This window comes from Chinchilla lanigera, unplaced genomic scaffold (genome assembly GCF_000276665.1).
Source record: "Chinchilla lanigera isolate Chin_1 unplaced genomic scaffold, ChiLan1.0 scaffold00046, whole genome shotgun sequence".
NCBI classification, from domain to species: Eukaryota; Metazoa; Chordata; class Mammalia; order Rodentia; family Chinchillidae; genus Chinchilla; species Chinchilla lanigera.
In genome coordinates, this window is record NW_004955447.1 from 11,694,231 (window position 1) to 11,713,564 (window position 19,334).

At 35.1% G+C, this 19,334-nt stretch overlaps 1 long non-coding RNA gene across 2 annotated transcripts in view; it reads right to left on the reverse strand.

Annotated features, from left to right (window-relative positions):
- The window catches only part of LOC102022031, a 74,774-nt gene that overhangs the window by 45,859 nt on the left and 9,581 nt on the right, over positions 1–19,334 (reverse strand). For both annotated transcript variants that reach the window (XR_001235704.1, XR_262421.2), the window contains exons 2-3: positions 13,032–13,132; positions 7,430–7,513 (exon numbers count right to left, since the gene is read on the reverse strand). This is a non-coding gene — a long non-coding RNA (uncharacterized LOC102022031). The remainder of the gene's footprint in view (positions 1–7,429; positions 7,514–13,031; positions 13,133–19,334) is intronic.

Below are 19,334 nucleotides of genomic sequence, written 5' to 3' on the forward strand. Positions count from 1 at the left end.
AGAGAGAAATAAAAGGAATAAGGATAGGAAAGGAAGAAGTAAAATTATCACTATTTGCAGATGACATGATACTTTATATGGAAGACCCCAAAAACTCCACAAGAACTTTGAACTAGTCAACAAATTCAGCAGTGTAGCTGGATACAAAGTCATCACACAAAAATCAATAGCATTCCTACACACAAACAACAAATAGACTGAGAGAAAAATTAAGGAAACCATACTTTTCAAAATAGCATCAAAGAAATTGAAATACTTAGGAATCCATCTAACAAAAGAAGTAAAAGATCTATTCAATGAAAACTACAGTACTCTGAACAAAGAGATCAAAGAGGATTTCAGGAAATGGAAAAATATTCCTTGCTCATGGATAGGAAGAACCAACATCGTGAAAATGGCCATACTATCAAATTTGTTGTACAGATTCAGTGCAATTCCCATTGAATTACCATTAGCATACCTCACAGATCTAGAGAAAACATTCCGTAAATTCATCTGGAGCCAGAAGAGACCCAGAATAGCAAAAGCAATCATGGGCAACAAGGACAACTACATATGAGCAGTTCAGGAGGAATCACAATCCCTGACCTGAAATTATACTACAAAGCTACTGTAATAAAATCAACATGGTACTGGCTGGAAAACAGATCAGCAGATCAATGGAACAGACTGGAAGAAACAGTCACAACGGCAAACACACTCTGTCACCTATTCTTTAATAAAGGAGTCAAACTTACTGGAAGAACGATAGCCTTTTTAATAAATAGTGCTGGAAAAATTGGCTTGCTATGTGCCAAGGACTGAAAATAAACCCAAGTCTATCATCATGCACCAAGCTCAAGTTAAAATGGATCACAGATCTCAATATTAAAACAGAAACACTAAATTTATTGGAAGAGAAATTAGGTAAAAACCTTGAAGCCATAGGGGTAGGTAGAGAGTTCATGAACAAAAACCAAACTGCATATGAAACACTTGAAAGAATCAACAACTGGGATCACATCCTACCGAAAAGATTCTGCACATCTAAAGAAATCACCAGCAGAGTAAAAAGAAAACCCACAAATTGGGAAAAAATTTTAGCTAGCTCTCCCTTGAACAGAGGACTTCTATTTAGAACATATAAAGAATTAAAAAACATCAGCCCCCCCAAATTCAAAGACCCAATCCAGAAATGGGGAGCTGAGATGAATACACACTTCCAAGACACAGAAATACAAATGGCAAATTAACACATGAGAAAATGTTCAACATCATTAGTCATTCGAGAAATGCAAATTAAAACAACATTGAGATTTCGTCTCATCTCAGTAAGAATGGCTATCATTAAGAAATCAACCAATAACAAATGATGGTGAGGCTGTGCAGAAAGAGGAACTCTTCTCCATTGCTGGTGGGAATGCAGACTGGTGAAACCACTGTGGAAATCAGTTTGGAGTTTGCTCAGCAAACTAGGTCTAGAGGTCCCATTCAAGCCAGCTATTCCCCTTCTGGATATTTTCCCAGAAGACCTAAAATCATCATATCACAGCGATATATGTGCACCTATGTTCATAGCAGCACAATTTGTAATTGCTAAATTGTGGAAGTAACACAAACATCCATCCACTGAGGATTGGATAAAAATTTGTGGTACTTTTATATAATTGAATATTACTCAGCTATAAAGAAAGAGAAACTCGAGGCTTGTATAAGTAAATGGTCACAACTAGAGACCATACTCATAAGTAAAATAAATCAGACCTGCATGTGTAAGCATAATATTGTCTCAGTAGTGTAAGACCTGAAAGAGTGAATAAAAACTAGGAGGTATGATAGACATTTTGAAACGAAAGGAAAATGCTCAAAAGTAAAGGGAAACTGGGGTGTGGGAAAGGAGATGGGAAAGAAGGGGAAATTATGTATGTATATACAGGATAGCTCACATAGTTGAACTGCTGTCTCCTATTGCTTTACTGAAAGAAATAGTTAATGATTACTTGACTGATCAATAATGCATGTCTCTATTTGTTTTCCTGAGTAACCACTCTGAAGATATCAATACATAATACAGGAAATATTGTTGATTTCCTGCCTCGTTTTGTGTAACTCTGTATTGTTTGTGTTGTTTTTTGCTATTTTGTAAATGGTTGTCTGTTAATGTGTTTTCCTTCTTATATTTATAAAATAAATTTAAAAAATAATATGATCACTAAAAGTTCATATTAAATAGAAACTAGAAATTCAATTCATAACATACAATATGAAATTGTAATTTAGAGGTTTCACTCAGTTGAGTTTGTGGAATAAAACTGAGACATCTCAGAAATTTCTAGAAATAACAGTGGCGCTCTATTTTAAAATTAGTAACACTTTTTAAATAAAAGTGACACAAATTTGAACATTTAATCTTAAATTTTTCCAACAAGAAAAATGTCCCATTAGCTCTTTTAATATTGGAAATTCTGAATTTTAAAAGCTAATGTTTGAATGATAAATATATTTCCACATCTGTGCTAATCCATGTGATTTAAAAGTATAAAATTACAAAATAAACTTTAGTGATTACTCAGTACTATTTTAAGATTATATTCAAAAGAAGTAATAACATTTTCATGAAAGCTTTCATTTTTTAAAAACTTGAACAGCAACAAATATTTTGAAAACAACAATTTTTCTTGATAAAAATAAACATGCACATCCTTTAGTAGTGTACTCTTTTTTTCTACATGGGCAATATTTTTCCCAAGTCGGTGGTATCAAAATGCTCTATAAGTATGCACGGTACATTTACAATTTAAAACAATCTTTTTATGTACTTCAAAACTACACATGAGCAGTTATAGACATTAAGTGAAAATATAGTCTTATAACAAAGACTCCTTAGTGATGGTAATTTCCATAAAGAACAACTATTTTCTAATAACAAAGGTGTTTCTTTCATTGTGCTGCCTCAGGATTCATTAAAATCCTTCTTCTAGTGGATTATAAATGGAAATCAAATGTAGGACTGATGAAGATTGGTTCACTGGTGATTATAATCATGATTGTACTGCTTTGGCTTTCCCGTGGTCATATCAGCATTGTTCACCTTTATTCTGATGAGCCCTTCCAGACCTCACCAACACAAAACAACACAAATCCATTGCATCATAAAACCATATCAACAAGATAGGGATGACTGTATAATGATGATTCATGACTATACAATATTATCAAATAAAGTACTTCATCTATAGTTATTGAAAAGCAATATAACCACTGTGTATTTTACCTAAAATGGTACATGATATGGTGATAAAAATAAAATATATCTATATTTTTGTCAAAAGTTCTTACTGAAATATGAATTTAGATTTCTCAGTTATGTTGATGTTCTAAAAATGCTTTCAGTTTTGATTATCCTTTTTGGTGGAGTACTGTTCATTTCCTTATAAAATATATTTGAAATTTTCCTCAGTCTATTCTTTGGCTCTTCATCGTTCCCTGATTTTTTGCTCCAGATTTTAATGCTTGAACTCCTGTGCATCTTGGTCTATATATCTGCAGATGACTTCACCTACATAGGTGATGCCAAATACCAGGTACGCTGATGCCCCCTGAACAGACTTTTTCTAATCCTAATTTCAACTAAATTCCACCTCTTTATATATGAATGTCTTCTAGATATTTTCAGACAAATAACACGCTAAGGCCAAAAAATGAACATGTTCACATTGCACTCGTCAGCTTTCTCCAAGCAACTTCTGCTGTTCTCCATTAAGCACCAAATCTCTCCATTCTCGCGATGTCACTTAGACTGCATATTGCGCTTGCTCCGTAGACCTGATCAGCTAATAAGCCCCCCAGATTCTATCTCACTAGCACCTTTTAAAATTCATCTCATCTCTTCATAGCTACCCTGTTATCATTGTTCTTGATTTTATCATATCATTTCTGGACTATGAAAATCAATATTCATGCAATTTCTCCTCAGAATTCTGTTATGTTACTTATCCTTCTGCATGCTGTACATCCCTTCTATAGAGTACCTAGAGACACGTTCTGAGTGCAGATATTTCATCTGGCAATGTGATTTCATATGAATAGAAAGTGAGAGGGAAAAAAAGCCGAGGAAAAGATGAGTTATAGAGACGGTCATGTAAGAGAGGTCCTATCCCCAAAGAAATTTTAGCATAGGAAAGAGCTACTTAAATTGAATCCCCTCAAGCTGAAATGAAAAGTCCATAAGAAAGAGTGTTGTGGGAGGGATACAATGGGATTGGGTGCTAAAAGAGTAATTATAGATCAATGAAATTAATTTATTCCCTCACATTTTAACATGAAGAGATATAGGAAAATGTATGCTGATTCCTAAAGGCATTTTATTTAATTTATTTTTTATTTATTGTTGTTTTTTTTTCCAGTACCAGGAATTGAACTCATGACCTCACACTTGCCAGGCAGACGCTGTGCCGCTGAGCTAAATACCCAGCCCTCCTAAAGGCATTTTAAAATTCTCACTTTTGTGTAGAATTTATCGGACACTTTACAATATGGTAAGTTTGTATTTTCATCACAATTTGAATTTTTAAAAAGGAACCTAAAGAGTATGGTTTTAAATAAATATACAGAATAGAATAATTTTTCCTAAAGAGTTACCTTAAACTTTGATTTCCTGTACGTTTTCTTTTCTAAACACCTTAAACTAATATTTTTTTCAGTGTTTCTTTCTTCAGTTACTAACTGCTCAACCTTGTTCATTTGGCAGTGGCTTTGTATGTGACTGGAATAGTCTACAAACATAATTTTATTGGCATAATGAAAGTGTGATTCTTGCAAGGTATGCACTTTCACTTTTAATTAATTTGCATTGTATTTGCATTCCATTGACTAATGTTTACAGAGCACTACAGTAAGTGAACAGGGATCAATAACGAACTTGAAGAGAGGAACAGGGATACTCATAATGTTCAGAGGCAGCCGAGGGAGAGAGGGAGGTATTTCACTGGAGAATAATTTTATAAACTGTCAGTTTCTTAGTGCTTGTTTTTACGCTATAGTAAATTTTGTTTATCTTCTCAACCTCACAACTGTGGGGATTCGGAGAAGGAAGAGGTAATGAGAATACACTGCATATTTACTTTTTATTCCTTTATTGTTCTCATAGGAAACCTCATGTTCTATTAAAATTGCCAGAGTACCATTGTGTCTCCAATTAGACTATAAATTCTGTGAGGTTAGCTGACTTAATAACAATAAAACAATAGCAATAAAATAATAATCATCCAATTTACTTTGGGGCGATAGTTCAGAAAATCTTTTACTTGAATTATTTCACTGACTCTTCTGGATACCCTAGGACACATTGTACATTGCCTCACTGTTGCTGTCCGTTTTCCTATCAGAAAACTGAAGCACAGAAGTTTAGTTTTCAAACACATACACACATACACACAAGTGGCACACATTAAGTAAATGTTTCTTAACATATTCATCCGTAATATCGCATTGCCTACTGTAAAAAAGCACCCATTTTTGTGAACTGTTATAGCTGAAGAGTAATAAGAATCTCAGAAATGGCCCGGTACTTGCTACAGCATTAAGTATGTGATAAACATTTGGAGAAGTGAAGAATGTACGTTAATTTGAGGAAAACTGCAATTTGTCAAGGGAGAAAATTTCAAAGAGATGATGGAAATGTCATGTTCCTTTCAAACATTAAGGTTTTAAAGTTATGTTTCAGAGAAGATAGTGTGTGCAAACTGAATGCCAGATACTTTCTGGTACAAATTGATAGTAATGCTAGGCTGCAATAGAACAGGTGGTATAATTGTTTTTAAATATATACTCTTTGAAGCAAAGAAAATTAACATCCAAGATATACCACATTATACTTGCTGGCATTATGTTAGGAAGTAGAACGTTATTTTCAGTAGATTTTCCTCTTCTGTGTTTGTGATGCATGCTGGTTGCCTCCATCTGGGGAATGGGTGTCTCTGCACATCCCGTCTTAACCCTCTCCACTTCCCCTTCTCTCCCTGCTGTCCCCCCTCCTATTCCATCCTGCAGAGTCGACCTTCCTGTTCCTTATCATCCAGTTTTAAAGTTTTGCTCTTTAAATTGTTTGTACTGGGGCTGGGGATTTAGCTCAGTGGCAAAGCGCCTGCCTGGCAAGCGCAAGGTCATGAGTTCGGTTCCTGGTACCGGAGAAAAAACCAAAAAAAAAAAAAAAATTGTTTGTACTTTGGATTTCTGATCCAGTAGAAACCATGAGATAGTCTGTGTCTGAGATATTTCACTTTGCATTTTCATTTTAAGAAGAGTCCATTTTTCTACAAAGGACTCAAATTTTCTTTCCCTATTATTCCATTGAATACATATGCCATGCTTTCTTTATACATTCACTTGTTAATACACCTATAGGCCACTTCTGAGATTTAGCTATTATAAGTTGTACTGTTACAAAGATTATATTTATGTAGCTAAAACACTGAATAATAAATTCAAAGAGAATCTGATAAAATTTCTAATATAAATTAGGCAAAGAATCAAAATTAGTGTAAATAAAATACTCTGTGTACAAAACATATATTATTTTTACCAATTTTTTTCAAAAATTATAAGTTTAAAAGCTCTATTCTGTCTTAACAGTAATAATATAATTCCATTATTAGAGTAAAAGTTAAATTAGGGAGGCTGAGGCAGGAGGATCTTTGCAAGTTCAAGACCAGGCTGGGCTACAAAGTGAGCTCAAGGCCAGCCTGAACTGCATTGTGAGACCCTGTCTCAAAAAGACCAAAAAAAAAAAAAAAAAAAAAAAAAAATTGAAGCAACTTTAGTATTACCTAGCAGATTCTGTCTTCAAAAGGGCACTTGAAATGCATTTGGTCTCGTGGTTTTCTGGTTTCATTTCCACAAGTGTTTCTTTTATATTTAAAGGTAAACTAACCTTTCTCGAATTCCATTTCTGAATCCACAGTTTTTGGACTAATCTTTGTGTCATTCGTCTTTCTTGTGTTTAATGGAGACTTGATGGTTATAAATCTTCCCTAGCTGTATTTAAACTATTGATGTTGGAACAGCATTGGGAAATGAGTTGGCAGTTTTCTGTTTTGTTTGTATTAAAAGTAGAATGTCTTACCGCATAATCCCTACATATTGAAAAAAAAAGAAGAAGTTCTTCCATTGCACATTATATGAATATCACCACAAAACTCTCAGTCGATTGGAGAAGGAGGAAGGCGTTACCATTTTAAATTTCATGAATGGATAGTTTTTAGAAAACTATCCATCTTTATAGATGTACCTGTCTTATCCACTCATCTAGCATGTGCAGTAAAAACAGAAAGATTTTTGCTTTTGTGCAAATGATTTCTTCTGTAGCGCCATCAGTGTTGACTCTGTAAAGAATACTAAACATCAAACGCTGAAGTAGTGTGCCGTAGCGGTTAGCTTGATGGTAACGTACCTCCTGAAAATGTGTAGGATTCTCTTCCATCTCCAGCACTGCTAGGGGGAAAAAGATGCCTCAGTAATGATGGTTCTTTCTTCCCTGTGAAGAAAATATAAGTTAATATATCAGATTGTCACTAACTAAAACAAAGTTAGGTTTTATTTGATTAAGTAAAGAACTCCTGATTTTTATCTGCAAAGTTATTATTTGTGACTCATATTTCTAGTTTGTGGAGTGCTTTACTCATGAAATAATGTTGGATATTATTCGGTATTTTTCCATATCAGTTGATCATGTTTTCTTTCCTTTGTACTATAAATGTGCTATGTTACATTGATGTTCATGTTAAATTACGCTTAAATTCCTGGAAGATTTTTATATGAAAATTGAGAGTAGACAACCATATGTGTTTGTGAAGCTATGCAAGGATTATGTAATTTATTTGAAAATATCATGCAGCAGGCAATAAAGGAAAAAAAGTCTCTTTATCCTCACAACACTTCTAGACCAAATGTGTACAAGATTATTCCACACTAAGCAGTTCTCCCACCCTGGACCTCAAATGATTATTCTGACAGTTCAGTTCTCAAACTTACTACTACCTGCAGTCCATTTAGAAGCACGGGCTAAGGATCCCGTAAGCCTGCCGGATCACACTTTCACCTGAAATCCCCAGTCACAGTTTGTCATGAGTACTTCTGATCAACCAGCTATGAAATTGAAGGCTCACATACTCCCTCCTCAGTGTTGATAATATGCTATAATGGCTCAAATCTCTGGAGATCATTTACTTATATGTATTGATTTTTCACGGAAGAAGCTATTAAGGGTATGGATGAAGAGGAATGTAGGGCAGGCTCCCATGCATGACTCTTGAGTATAGAAGTTTTTTTCTCCTGTGAGGTGGAGCTGCTACCCCCAACCCTTCATGCAGGTGGATGTGCTCCTCATCCTGGGTGCTCTTCAAAGCTCATAGCCTAGGGATTCTCACAGATGCTTCTGCACACAGTCGTGATTGGTTTTGAACACAGTTTCCAGCCTATCTTTCTTCCTTTGAGGAGGGGAAGTGTAGCTCAAAGATCTAAGCTTCTGATCACAATTTGATATTGCTTGTGATGAGCCCCCATTCCAACCTGTTTAAGAATTTCTGCATTTGAATCTCCAAACTGGCCTAGAGTTGATACATGAGAGTCAAAGACTTTTCTATCACAAAGGAAATTCCAAAAATCTCTGCACAAGGAGCTCCAATTAGTCCCAAGACTGGAAATTATAGGACTTTTATGAATTTCCTGTCAGGAACATTGGGCCCAGAGAGAAATATGTATTTTGCATTGTGTCATAGGGATAAAAAAGTTACCTCAATGCCGCAGATATAAACATTAAAACTCTATGTAAATATATTAAACCCCAGAAAATTCATTCAATAAAAAGATAGTTTCTGCATAGACTTTTATGAAATAATTTCATGTCTTTTTTTGTAGCAGGAATTTTGTACTAAACTGGATTTCCAACTCTGTTAAATTTTTATATTTGAGACAAGGGCTACCTAATTTGCTAAACTGCCCAGCCTGGAGTCAAACTTGTAATCCTTGTACTTCTGCTTTCTAGAGTACTAGGATTACAAGCATGCACCATTACATCCAGCTTTGTGCTGTTTCATTAGTTATTAAATGATAAAATCATGAAGAATACAGTATTTTATTTAGATTGATTAAACCCCTCCACTTGGATGCATTTTGAATAGCTTGTAATCCTGTAAACACAAAGAATTAGGAGAATGCATTGTTGATAAGTCATGAATTTTGTATTCTGTGCACCAGTACTCTTACTCAGTTTTTGTAAATTAAGAATATTGGTTGTTATGTTTTAAGAGTTTGGTCAGATAAAATGTGTAAATTGGTTTCCACACTAGTTGGTGATATGACTACAAACATAGACGTAGTTTATGAATATGAATATCATAAGAGCCAAGGGATGTGATCATAATTGACAAATACTTTGTTTATTCATCAGCTGATAAACATCTAAGTTGTTTTTATTTGGGGATGTTATAAATTGTTGTGTTATAAACCTTTGTACACAGTTATTTATTTGAATATGCTTTCAGTTTCTTGGAATGTAAATTTAAAACTCTAATTGTTGGGTTATATGGTAACCCTATATTTAATATGTTGAAAAACTGTCAGAATGATTTTATAGAAAGGCTGTACTATTTCCATCCCAAGCAACTTTGAAATAGGACATGAGTCTTTCCATATCCTCACTCTCTTTCTTTCTTTCTGATAGGTTTTTTCAGTGCAGAGAGAAGTAAAACAGAATAAAATGCCTTAATTATGGACATGGAGAAGACCACAAGGAAAGAGAAAAACATGGCACTTCTAAGGATCTTTAGTGGGGTCCAAGGTTAAATAGCCCCAGGCTGGAGGCGGGGTATAGAGGTGGACCACCTAACATGGCAGACCAGGATTGGGTGGGAGTGTGGGAAAAGAAAACAAGATATTACAAAAAGTCGTAATTTGACTGAGGGGAAGAGGGTGAGGCTTAGCACATGGCCTCTAGTGGGCAGCGCTATATTGGCTAGAAGCTGTAGTGTCTAAGCACCATACCACATGACCTCCAGCGCCATATTGCCTGGATGCCATAGCAATTCAGCAGGAATTACAGTGGGCTAAGAAACCAATCTCTTTCTTTTGTACTTTTTGGCCATTTATTTATCTGTTTTGGGGGAAGTTCGTATTCAAATCTTTTGCTCATTTTTAACTAAAATGTTTGTTTTTGTTGCCACAGTTGACTTGCAATGGTATTTACACATTTTATAATTTGCTATTATTTCATCCTACTCTGGGTTCTCTACACTTTCTTAAGCATCATGTGACACAGTTTTTAAAAATATTATACAGTTCAATTTGTTCACTATTACTTTTAAATTTTGGCATCATTATCTAAACATAGTTTGCCATATCGACATCCAAGGACATGACAATTTAGTCCTACACTCATTTCTAATGATTTTTATAGTTTTCTCTCTTATAATAAATAAAGGTTTTGAAAAAATTTTAGTTAAGTTTTGAACATGGTATAAAATAATATTTTAAACTCCATTTCTTGTCAGGTAGATACCTAAGAGGCTTGGCATTGTTTGTTGAAGGTAGGATTCTTTCACCATGAAATGGTATTATCAATCTTGTTAAAAGTCAGTTGGTCCAGTATAGATGTGTGTATGTCCCAACTCTGAATTCTAGCCTATTAATTTACATATCTATTTTATTATGTTAGCACTATTTTAGTTACAAGAATTTTAAAGAAAATATTTAACACAGGAATATTAATTATTCAGTTTTTGTTCTATTTCAGACAAGTCTGGTTATTCAGAATGCCTTGAATTTAACTCAATTTTAGGGTAATTTTTATTTTTGTATGGCAAAGGCCACTGGAATTTTGATAAAAATTTCATTCAATGTATAGGTCAGTTTGGGTAGTACAGCCATCTGCCAATACTAGGTCTTTCAAACTATAAATAAAGAATAGCTTTCAAATTATTCAGGTCATTTGAATTATTAAAACAAACTTCTATTGTTGTCAATATATTAGTGTTTCTCTTGCTTGATCAAATTTCTAGATATTTTATTCTGTTGATGTTATTTGAAATAAAATTTTTTGCTAATTTCTTCTTTAAATTTTTCCTTGGTACTATCCAACATTGCTACCAATTTGAATGTTGATCTTGTTTTTTATAGTATTGATTGTGTTTTATAAGTTTAACATTTTTATGTGTAAATTCTTTATTGTTTTATATACATAAGATCATGTCATACTAAAATAGAAACAATTTTACTACTTTCAGTCCAATTTCGCTGCCTTTATTCTTTCTTTTGCATAATTGCTTTGCCAGGATAGCTTGTAAAGTGTTAAATAGAAGTGGTGAAAGTACACATCCTTTATATTTCACAGTCTAAGAGGGGCAGCGTTTATTTTCCCTATTGATATTAAAAATGTAGATTATTCATAAGTGCTCTGTATTATTTATGGAAATTTTTTACATTCCTAACTTGTGGAGTGCATTAATCTTGACACAGTGTTGAATATCACTGCGTACTTTTTCCACATCAGTTGATCATGTTTTCTTTCCTTTGTACTATGAATATGTGGTTTTTACTGGTGTTCATATGTTAAATTACCCTTGAATTCCTGAAATAAATCTCACTTGATCATGATGTATAATTTTTTAAGCATCCTGTTACATTTGGTTTGCTAATATTTAGTTGAGGATTTTTATATCTAAATAATACCTGATTTTCTTGGGGATGTTTGTTTCTTTCGTCTTTCTAATGATATCTTCGCCTTTCTCTGGAAATTGCTCACTTCAGATAGTGAGTGAAAAAGTCCCTCATCTTCCATTTTCTTGGGGAAAACTTTTAAAAGATTGTTGCTAATTCTTCTTAAATGTTTTAAAGAATGCATTCATGAAGACATGGTCTTGAGATGCCTTCTGGGAAGGTTTGTAACTGCAGACTCCATCTCTTTCTTATAGATCTGTTTAAATTTTCCTTTTGAGTTAGTGGTGGTAACTTGTATGTTTCCAGGAATTCTTCTATTTTTGTGTGTTTATTATTCGCAATATTCTCCTATAGTTTTATAAAGATACTTTTATGATTTGCAATAATATCCTAATCTCTTTTTGGATTTAAATAATTTGATATCTCTGTCTGTCTCTACCTCTGTCTCTGCCTCTGTCTCTGTCTCTCTCCCTCTCTCTTTCCTACTCTGTCTAGATAAAGATCTAACAATTTTCCTAATTGCTTCAAAGAACAAGTTACACTTTATGATTTTCTCTTAGTTATTCTTTCTATCTTTATTTTATTATCTTCATTCTAATTTTATTTCTTTCCTTATGTTACCTTTGGACCTATCATGCTTGCTTTGCTTATTATGGTTCCTTCATGTGTACAATTAAGCTATTGATTTGGAGTTTCTTCCTCTTTTAATATAAGCATTTATAACTTTAAATTTCCTAAGTGCACTGATTTTCTTGCATTCCAAATGTTTTGGTATGTTGTGTATTTTATTTTATTTATCTGAACGTCTCAAATTTCCCTCATAATTTCTCTGATTCATTGGTTGTTTATCAGGCTGTGGCAAGTGCACACGAAACTTATTGTGCGTGTTATCCCTTAACCCAGGGTGCTGTAACCAATATCATTAGTTTAAATGGATCTGGCTATAGCCATTGGCAAGGATACCCGCCCTGGGGATCCTTCAAGTCCGTTGAGACAAAGGGAAGCCTTTGCAGTCCTCCTTGAGAGAGGTGTCTGATCTGTGGGCAACTGTAAGCACAGTACTCCAAGTTTAAAGCCCATGTCCCTCCTTCTGGCTTTGCGAATCTTTCTCCTATGCCCCAGTGCTGCTGTGAGGTGCGGAGGAAGTGCGGCACATATTCTGAAATGCAGCTTCTTTCTCTGCATCACCTTTCTCCCTGACTGCTGTTAAGTTTCAGACTGCACTCCAAGATGGTTCAGATATTGATTTTGACAGTTTTTGTCAGCATTTTAGTTTGTGTGGGGAAAACAGCAGAATTTTCCACTTTACTATTTCAAGTAACATCATTAGAAAATGTTACCTTTGAAGTCCTATGCCATTCCAATTCTCCTTTCTCACTTTGGTTGCATTTCCACTCATATACCGTTTTTCTCCTTTTTTCCCATTTCCTTTGTGAAGGACCTAGAAAGCAGAGAACAAAATGTTACTTCAATTTGTTTACAAAGGAGCTGCTCAAATGTCAGAACAGCTTGAGAAAGGGTAGGTGCATTTATGTCCTCAGCAATGTGACCAGGCCACAGATAAAAGCATAGGACAAAGCTAGATGTACTTACATGCTGACAGGTTAAGACAGAAAATAAGTGACTTCAAAAATTATACAGCACCGTGCACTGTAACTTCAGTCTTCTCTCCCCGCAAATGGCAAAATAAGATAGTTAATTTTTCGAAGCAAACAAATCACTTTAATTGAACATAGTTTCCATTTTAAAACAAGTTGTGGAGCTTAAGACTGAAGTCCTCCAGAGAAAATAGCCCTGTGATTTATATCTGCACTGCCTCAAACAAAAACAGTCTGTGAGGTTACATATGAATAATGCAGGGCGAGAACAGCTCAGGAGGAAGCGATTGAAAGAAAGTAAATGTAGTCCCTTTAAAATGGAATATATAGGAAACTATTTAATTTGAATTATTCACCAACACTAGTGATCTTACAGGAATAATCATAGATCAGTGAATATTTCAATTTTTAAGATGGGGTCGCGCTGTTCCTTTTATATGTTAAAAGAAAAATCTCAGGCAGCAGGAATGAAAAGAGAATGAGAAATGCATTACATCCTCTGAATTTGTAGGAACGCGCTGAAGTTCATCAGAGAAGTGAGCAGTGGCCTGCTGAACACCGTGACACACACACAGCCTTGGACTCAAGTCCCACAGAGGCCCAGTTTCTGCCACTCTGAGAGAACGTCAAAGGATTAGCAGAAAATGCACCTTTAAGATTTGCTGTAACTATTGCTGACCATAATGATAAGCCGTATGTTTCGGAGAAATGCCAAGCGCTGAGAAGCATCTCTCTCTGTCAGTAAACACATGGAAAAGGAGCACACAGTGTTTCTTTTCTCTTTACCATAATCTAAATGCTATCATTTCGGATAGTTTAATGTACATCTATTCCACAAGAGCCAAGTGAGGAACGAAGAGGGTAGATTGTTCAATAATGTATTAATAACTGCTACAATTATAAAGCCGTATAAGTCATTGGATACTTATTCCATTAAAATGCAGTACGGAGCCTTATCAATTTTCACATCAATTAATCCTGTTTAATGCTGAACATTATTTTCAGTCTTAGCAGTTTCTTGGTTACATACCTATTATGTATATTCACATTGCTTTAGAATCACAGAGTTGAAAAGTCATCTTGTCGATAGAGGTTTGAAATCAATAGACATTTAAAGTTAATACAGTAGTATGAGAATTCTAAATGGGCTGGGAAACAAGCCAGCTGACTAATATTAAAGTCAATGACTGGGTTCCTTGTTTGCGTGGAATAGATCTAACTAGCAGTCAAGTGCCACGGCTAAAGCTTTGACATTCAAAGAAGTGCTACATCCTGTTTTTCAAGGACTTATAGAATAAGCCCTAAATCATCTAAATACTTCTGTAAATTAATTACTGCTGAGAGGACATTATATCATACAGTTAGAAAAATCTAACTTAGAAATGTATGCTTTTAAACAGTACCACTGGGAGAGCATGAATTTGTACAACACAAGTTAAATGACTGAAGAAAATAAAAACCATTTGAACCAATCAAATACATGATACCTGAATATTCAGACTGAACCATTGTTTGACTTCAGATTGTGGTGAAAACTTTTTGACAGTGATGAAAATAAAGTGTTTGACTTTTGATGTACAAGTCTGATATTTGTAGGGTAACTGAGTTCATTTGACTACTTTAGCACCACCTCGTAGTCAGGTATACCTTGTGATTGTTTAATGCTTGCTTATTAAGCTCTATGACAAACTCTTCTTAGTTTTTTTTTTTTTTCTTTTTAGTTTTTACACTTTATGATTTGCTCTATGTCATGATATACTCTTCAAATTCTCTAAAAGTTTTGTACTTCCTTTACCTAGATATGCAAATTTTGTGTATAGGGTGGAAATCTGGGAGAACTAACAAATGACTATTATATTTCAGGGTTGCTCAGGAGTTGGAATGATCTGAGAGGAGTTTGGGTTCTTTAAGATTTAGTTGTCATGAGCTTCTTAAATGTTATGCAATTGTCCTCAAGCAGCAGTTATTTTCTGAAAGCTCAATGAGTATTCCGATAACTCATTGCTAGCATAAGGCCCTGCATCTGTCTCTGTCCAGTGGTGACTCCTAAATAGATCACCTATGAGACAGGAAAAAGCTTACAGGAGAAATGATATTTTTAACCGTCAATATTTATCAGTTTGATATTAACTTTAAAGCAAACTCAACTGGCTTTAAGATAGCTGATTTGCTTTCAATTCTCTGTCAGTGCTGTTTATTATTATGTAAGGTGCCTCATAAAATAAAGGTAAATTACTATTTCTATAGAATTTCTTTATATTTCCAACAGCATAGACATATGAAATACAGCCCACTCTTTAAAAAACCTCATTTTAACTCAGCCACCTCTTAAAAATCTTATTGCCAAATATATTTATATTCTCATGTATGTGGCATTAGGACTTCACCCCACACATGAATTTGGGGGAGATATAGTTCAGTCTTCAGCATGATCCAAGAAATGGACTTTAGAATATATAAAAAGTTACCCATATTTAAAGAAAAATTATAACTAAAATGAGGCTAAGGCAAAGTATTGCAAGCAACAGAGCAATAAAAGGTGAGAAGAACTATAATGATTTTGATCTAGATTCAGAAGTATAGTTTTGACTCATCATGATAATCAAATTTTTAAAAAATGTAAGTACACAACATTAAAAATGATTTGGAAAAATATATTTTTATGAATGCCCTTCCTTCCTTCCTTCCTTCCTTCCTTGCTTGCTTCCTTCCTTCCTTCACTTTTTCCTACCTTTTGGATCATAGATTTTTGTGTCTACCAGCTTTAGGAACAAACTCTTAGCAAGCAACAAAGTTATTTAAATGTCTCTTACATGGCAAGTTATTAATACCATTAGTAATCATTCTCACATTTCATTAATCTATCATTTCCTTTGATAATACACAGATTGCCGTTGTTTAAACAAAGTAAATAAATACAAAATAAAATAGAGTTTCTTCCAGGTCTTTCCTGGTTCATAATGATATAGGGGAAAGAAACACCCAACCTGCTACATGTCTTGTACAAGTTTGATTTCTAAAAATCAAAGAACGCATTTTAGGAATGACAGAGGTTAAGAGCACAATATATTTATTGGAGAAAGAAAGCTTCTGTCTCAGAGAGAGATGGAAGGGGTCCCGCGTGGGTTACCAAAGACCCTGTCTTTTCTAGGGATTTTATAGAGCAAATACAGGATGTGAGGTGGGCCCAAGGTGGGGAAAAATGGGAATTCATTAAGTGGGCATGAGGTGGGAAAAAACTATGCTCAACCAATGAGATGATGAGTATAATTGCTTAGGTAAAATTGATTAAATTGGTATCAAATGGGGAAGCCAGTCATGCAGCAAGTGGGCATGAATACAGAACAGGGCCTTTTTCTGTAGGGGGTTTGGTAAGTGACTCCTCCTAACTTTTTCAAGGTGATGGATACCTATTCAGAATACCAATCCCTGAGGTCCATCCCTAGGTAGGTATGTGGGCACATTTGTTTCATCTTTTGTCTTGAGGTGTGTCTCACAGTGAAAGTGTCTGTCTCTCCCACAGTTGCAAGGTATCTGGTCTTCTGCATAGGTTTCTTTGAGGGTCCAGCCCTGTCTGACTGCCTATAATATTTCTATCTAGCTCAGCTGTCTTCAGCAATACTTACATTTTTTTCTTAATTGTATTTCACTAAATAGTCCCTTTGTGATCCAATGTTGCATTTAAGTGTGTAATCAAACAAGCCTGTACTCCACCTCATCATGAAATGTATGCCCAACTTCCTGCCACTCTGAATTTCTTAAAAATTTCATGCTTTCAAACTTAACCATTCTGTCAAGCCTGGAGGTTTTCCTCTGTAATTACATTTGATTTTTCTGAATAATAATCTTTGGTTTTCTGAGCTTTCTGCGTATAAATCACAAAAATATTAATTTTTCCCTATTTCACTTTTTCTTTCCTTGTTTCCCTTTTGCTTCTTTTCCACACACAAGCATGTAAGCAGGCATGCACACACACATACACACACACACACACACACACACACACACGTATCTTTTCCTCTCTGTTTATGTCTCTTAGTACAGCTCTGTAACTTAAAGTGTGATTTTAGAAAGATAAAATATATCAAAATTTATAAAATATTAGCTTTTGAAATAAACAATTAATCATAAAAGCTTTTCTTAAATTTACAGTCCCCTACCATGTATCCATATTCTCTTTCTTGTGTGGCAGATCTGCTCATAAAAAGGCAAATCCAGTACTCCAAAACAGAAAAAACACATTCTAATGTTGTTATAGGCAGCTAAGTTAGAGAGAAATATGCTAGGCAGTCAGATAGGGCCAGGCCTTCAAAAGTACCAGTGGGGAAGACGAGATACCTTGCAACTGTGGGAGAAGTAGGCACTTCCCCTGAGGGCCAGACCTCAACACAAAAGATGAAACAAGTGCCCCCACATACCTCCTAAGGAGAATCATCATCATCATCATCATCATCATCATCATTGGTTGATATTCTAACTAGGTCTCTATCACCTTGAGAAAGCCAGAGAGGGCTACTAAGCCAACCCCTTACAGGAAAGGCTCCTGTTGTGTATTCATGCCGGCTTGCTACATGACTCGCTTCCCCTTTGATCCCAATTTAATCAATTTTACCCGTGCAGTTACACTTGTAATCTTATTGGCTGACAATAGTTTTGTCCCACCTCATGCCCACCTTGTCATTTCCAATTGTTCCCCTATCTTGGACCCAACTTACCTCCTGGATATTCTTTATACAAGTCCCTAGAAAAGGCAGGGTCCTTGGTAACCCACTCGTGCCCTCTTCTGTCTCTCTCTCAGACAGAAGCTTTCTTTCCCAAATACATACATTCTGCTCTTAACCTCCATTGTTCCTAAAATTCATTCTTTGATATTAGAGAATGTGAGTTCATACTGCGCATCTAGCACGTTGGGAGTTTCTTTCCCCTATAACAATATGCATTTATATACTAATGCAAGAGACTAATTTTACTTTGCAAGAAGCTAATTTTACTTTGATTGGTATGTTTACAAAAATTTGGCTATATTTGGGCTCTTAAATGAAAAATAAGTTCCTATACCTGTTTCTATTCTTCCATCAATAATTTCTCTACTATGTCAAAGTGTAGGTACATTTATAAAAGGCATTGAGGGTTACAAAATTTCTCAAGAAAGCCCAGATAAATATATGAGTCTATTTGCGATAGGCTCTTCTTTTCTGGCTAATGTAAAACAAATAAAATGAAGTTATCCTTCTAGGAATTAAATATATCATTTTGCTACTGAACTAGCATAATAAATATTAATTTCATGTTTAAAAATTCATTTACTCACAGAAAAAGTTTTATTTTTTTCACAACATAACTGTACCATATAATTAGTCACAGGGCGAGCAATTTGGTCGCTCATGTAAGCATGACTCAGGACTCCAAAGGGCTTTACGTTGCTGTTTGGTTGTTCCCTGGGACCTCCGCGGCAAGCGCTCATAGATCTCCTCTCTCAGCAAGAGTGGGGAGCCACAGAAATCAGGGGACTCTTCCAGGTGCTTCAGGGGCTAGAGCTGGAAGTAATGTTATACTTTTGCTAACATTCTCTTGAAGACACTAGTCACATGCACTAATTCTCTGCAAGGGAGACTGAAATTGGAAGAGAAACGTATGTAAATAACAATGTCTGCCATGGTTACCTCAGTTTGAGCAGGTGAAACACCACAGCAATGCTAGGCAGGAACTGAGCTTGAGAAAATCAGTGTTTACTGATAACTGACTTATCAAGAGGGGAAGATATGACTGGCTTTTAGGGTCCAAAGGAAGCTTAAATGTCCACTTGGTGAAAATTCTTTACGGAAGTGACAAACTGATAGCTGTTCATTCATTTTTTTTCTTCTTTTTTCTACCATTCATTTACTGTATGATTCATGCCAGCCGGGCTGAGAACTGCTAGTCTCTAAATACACGCGGAGAATAAGAAACCATTCCTCCGTGAAAGAGGGCTCAGCCTCACTCAGACCTGAACTTGACGCTGACCTCTACAACGCTCTCTTGCTTTGCTTCTGTTATGGTTGATAC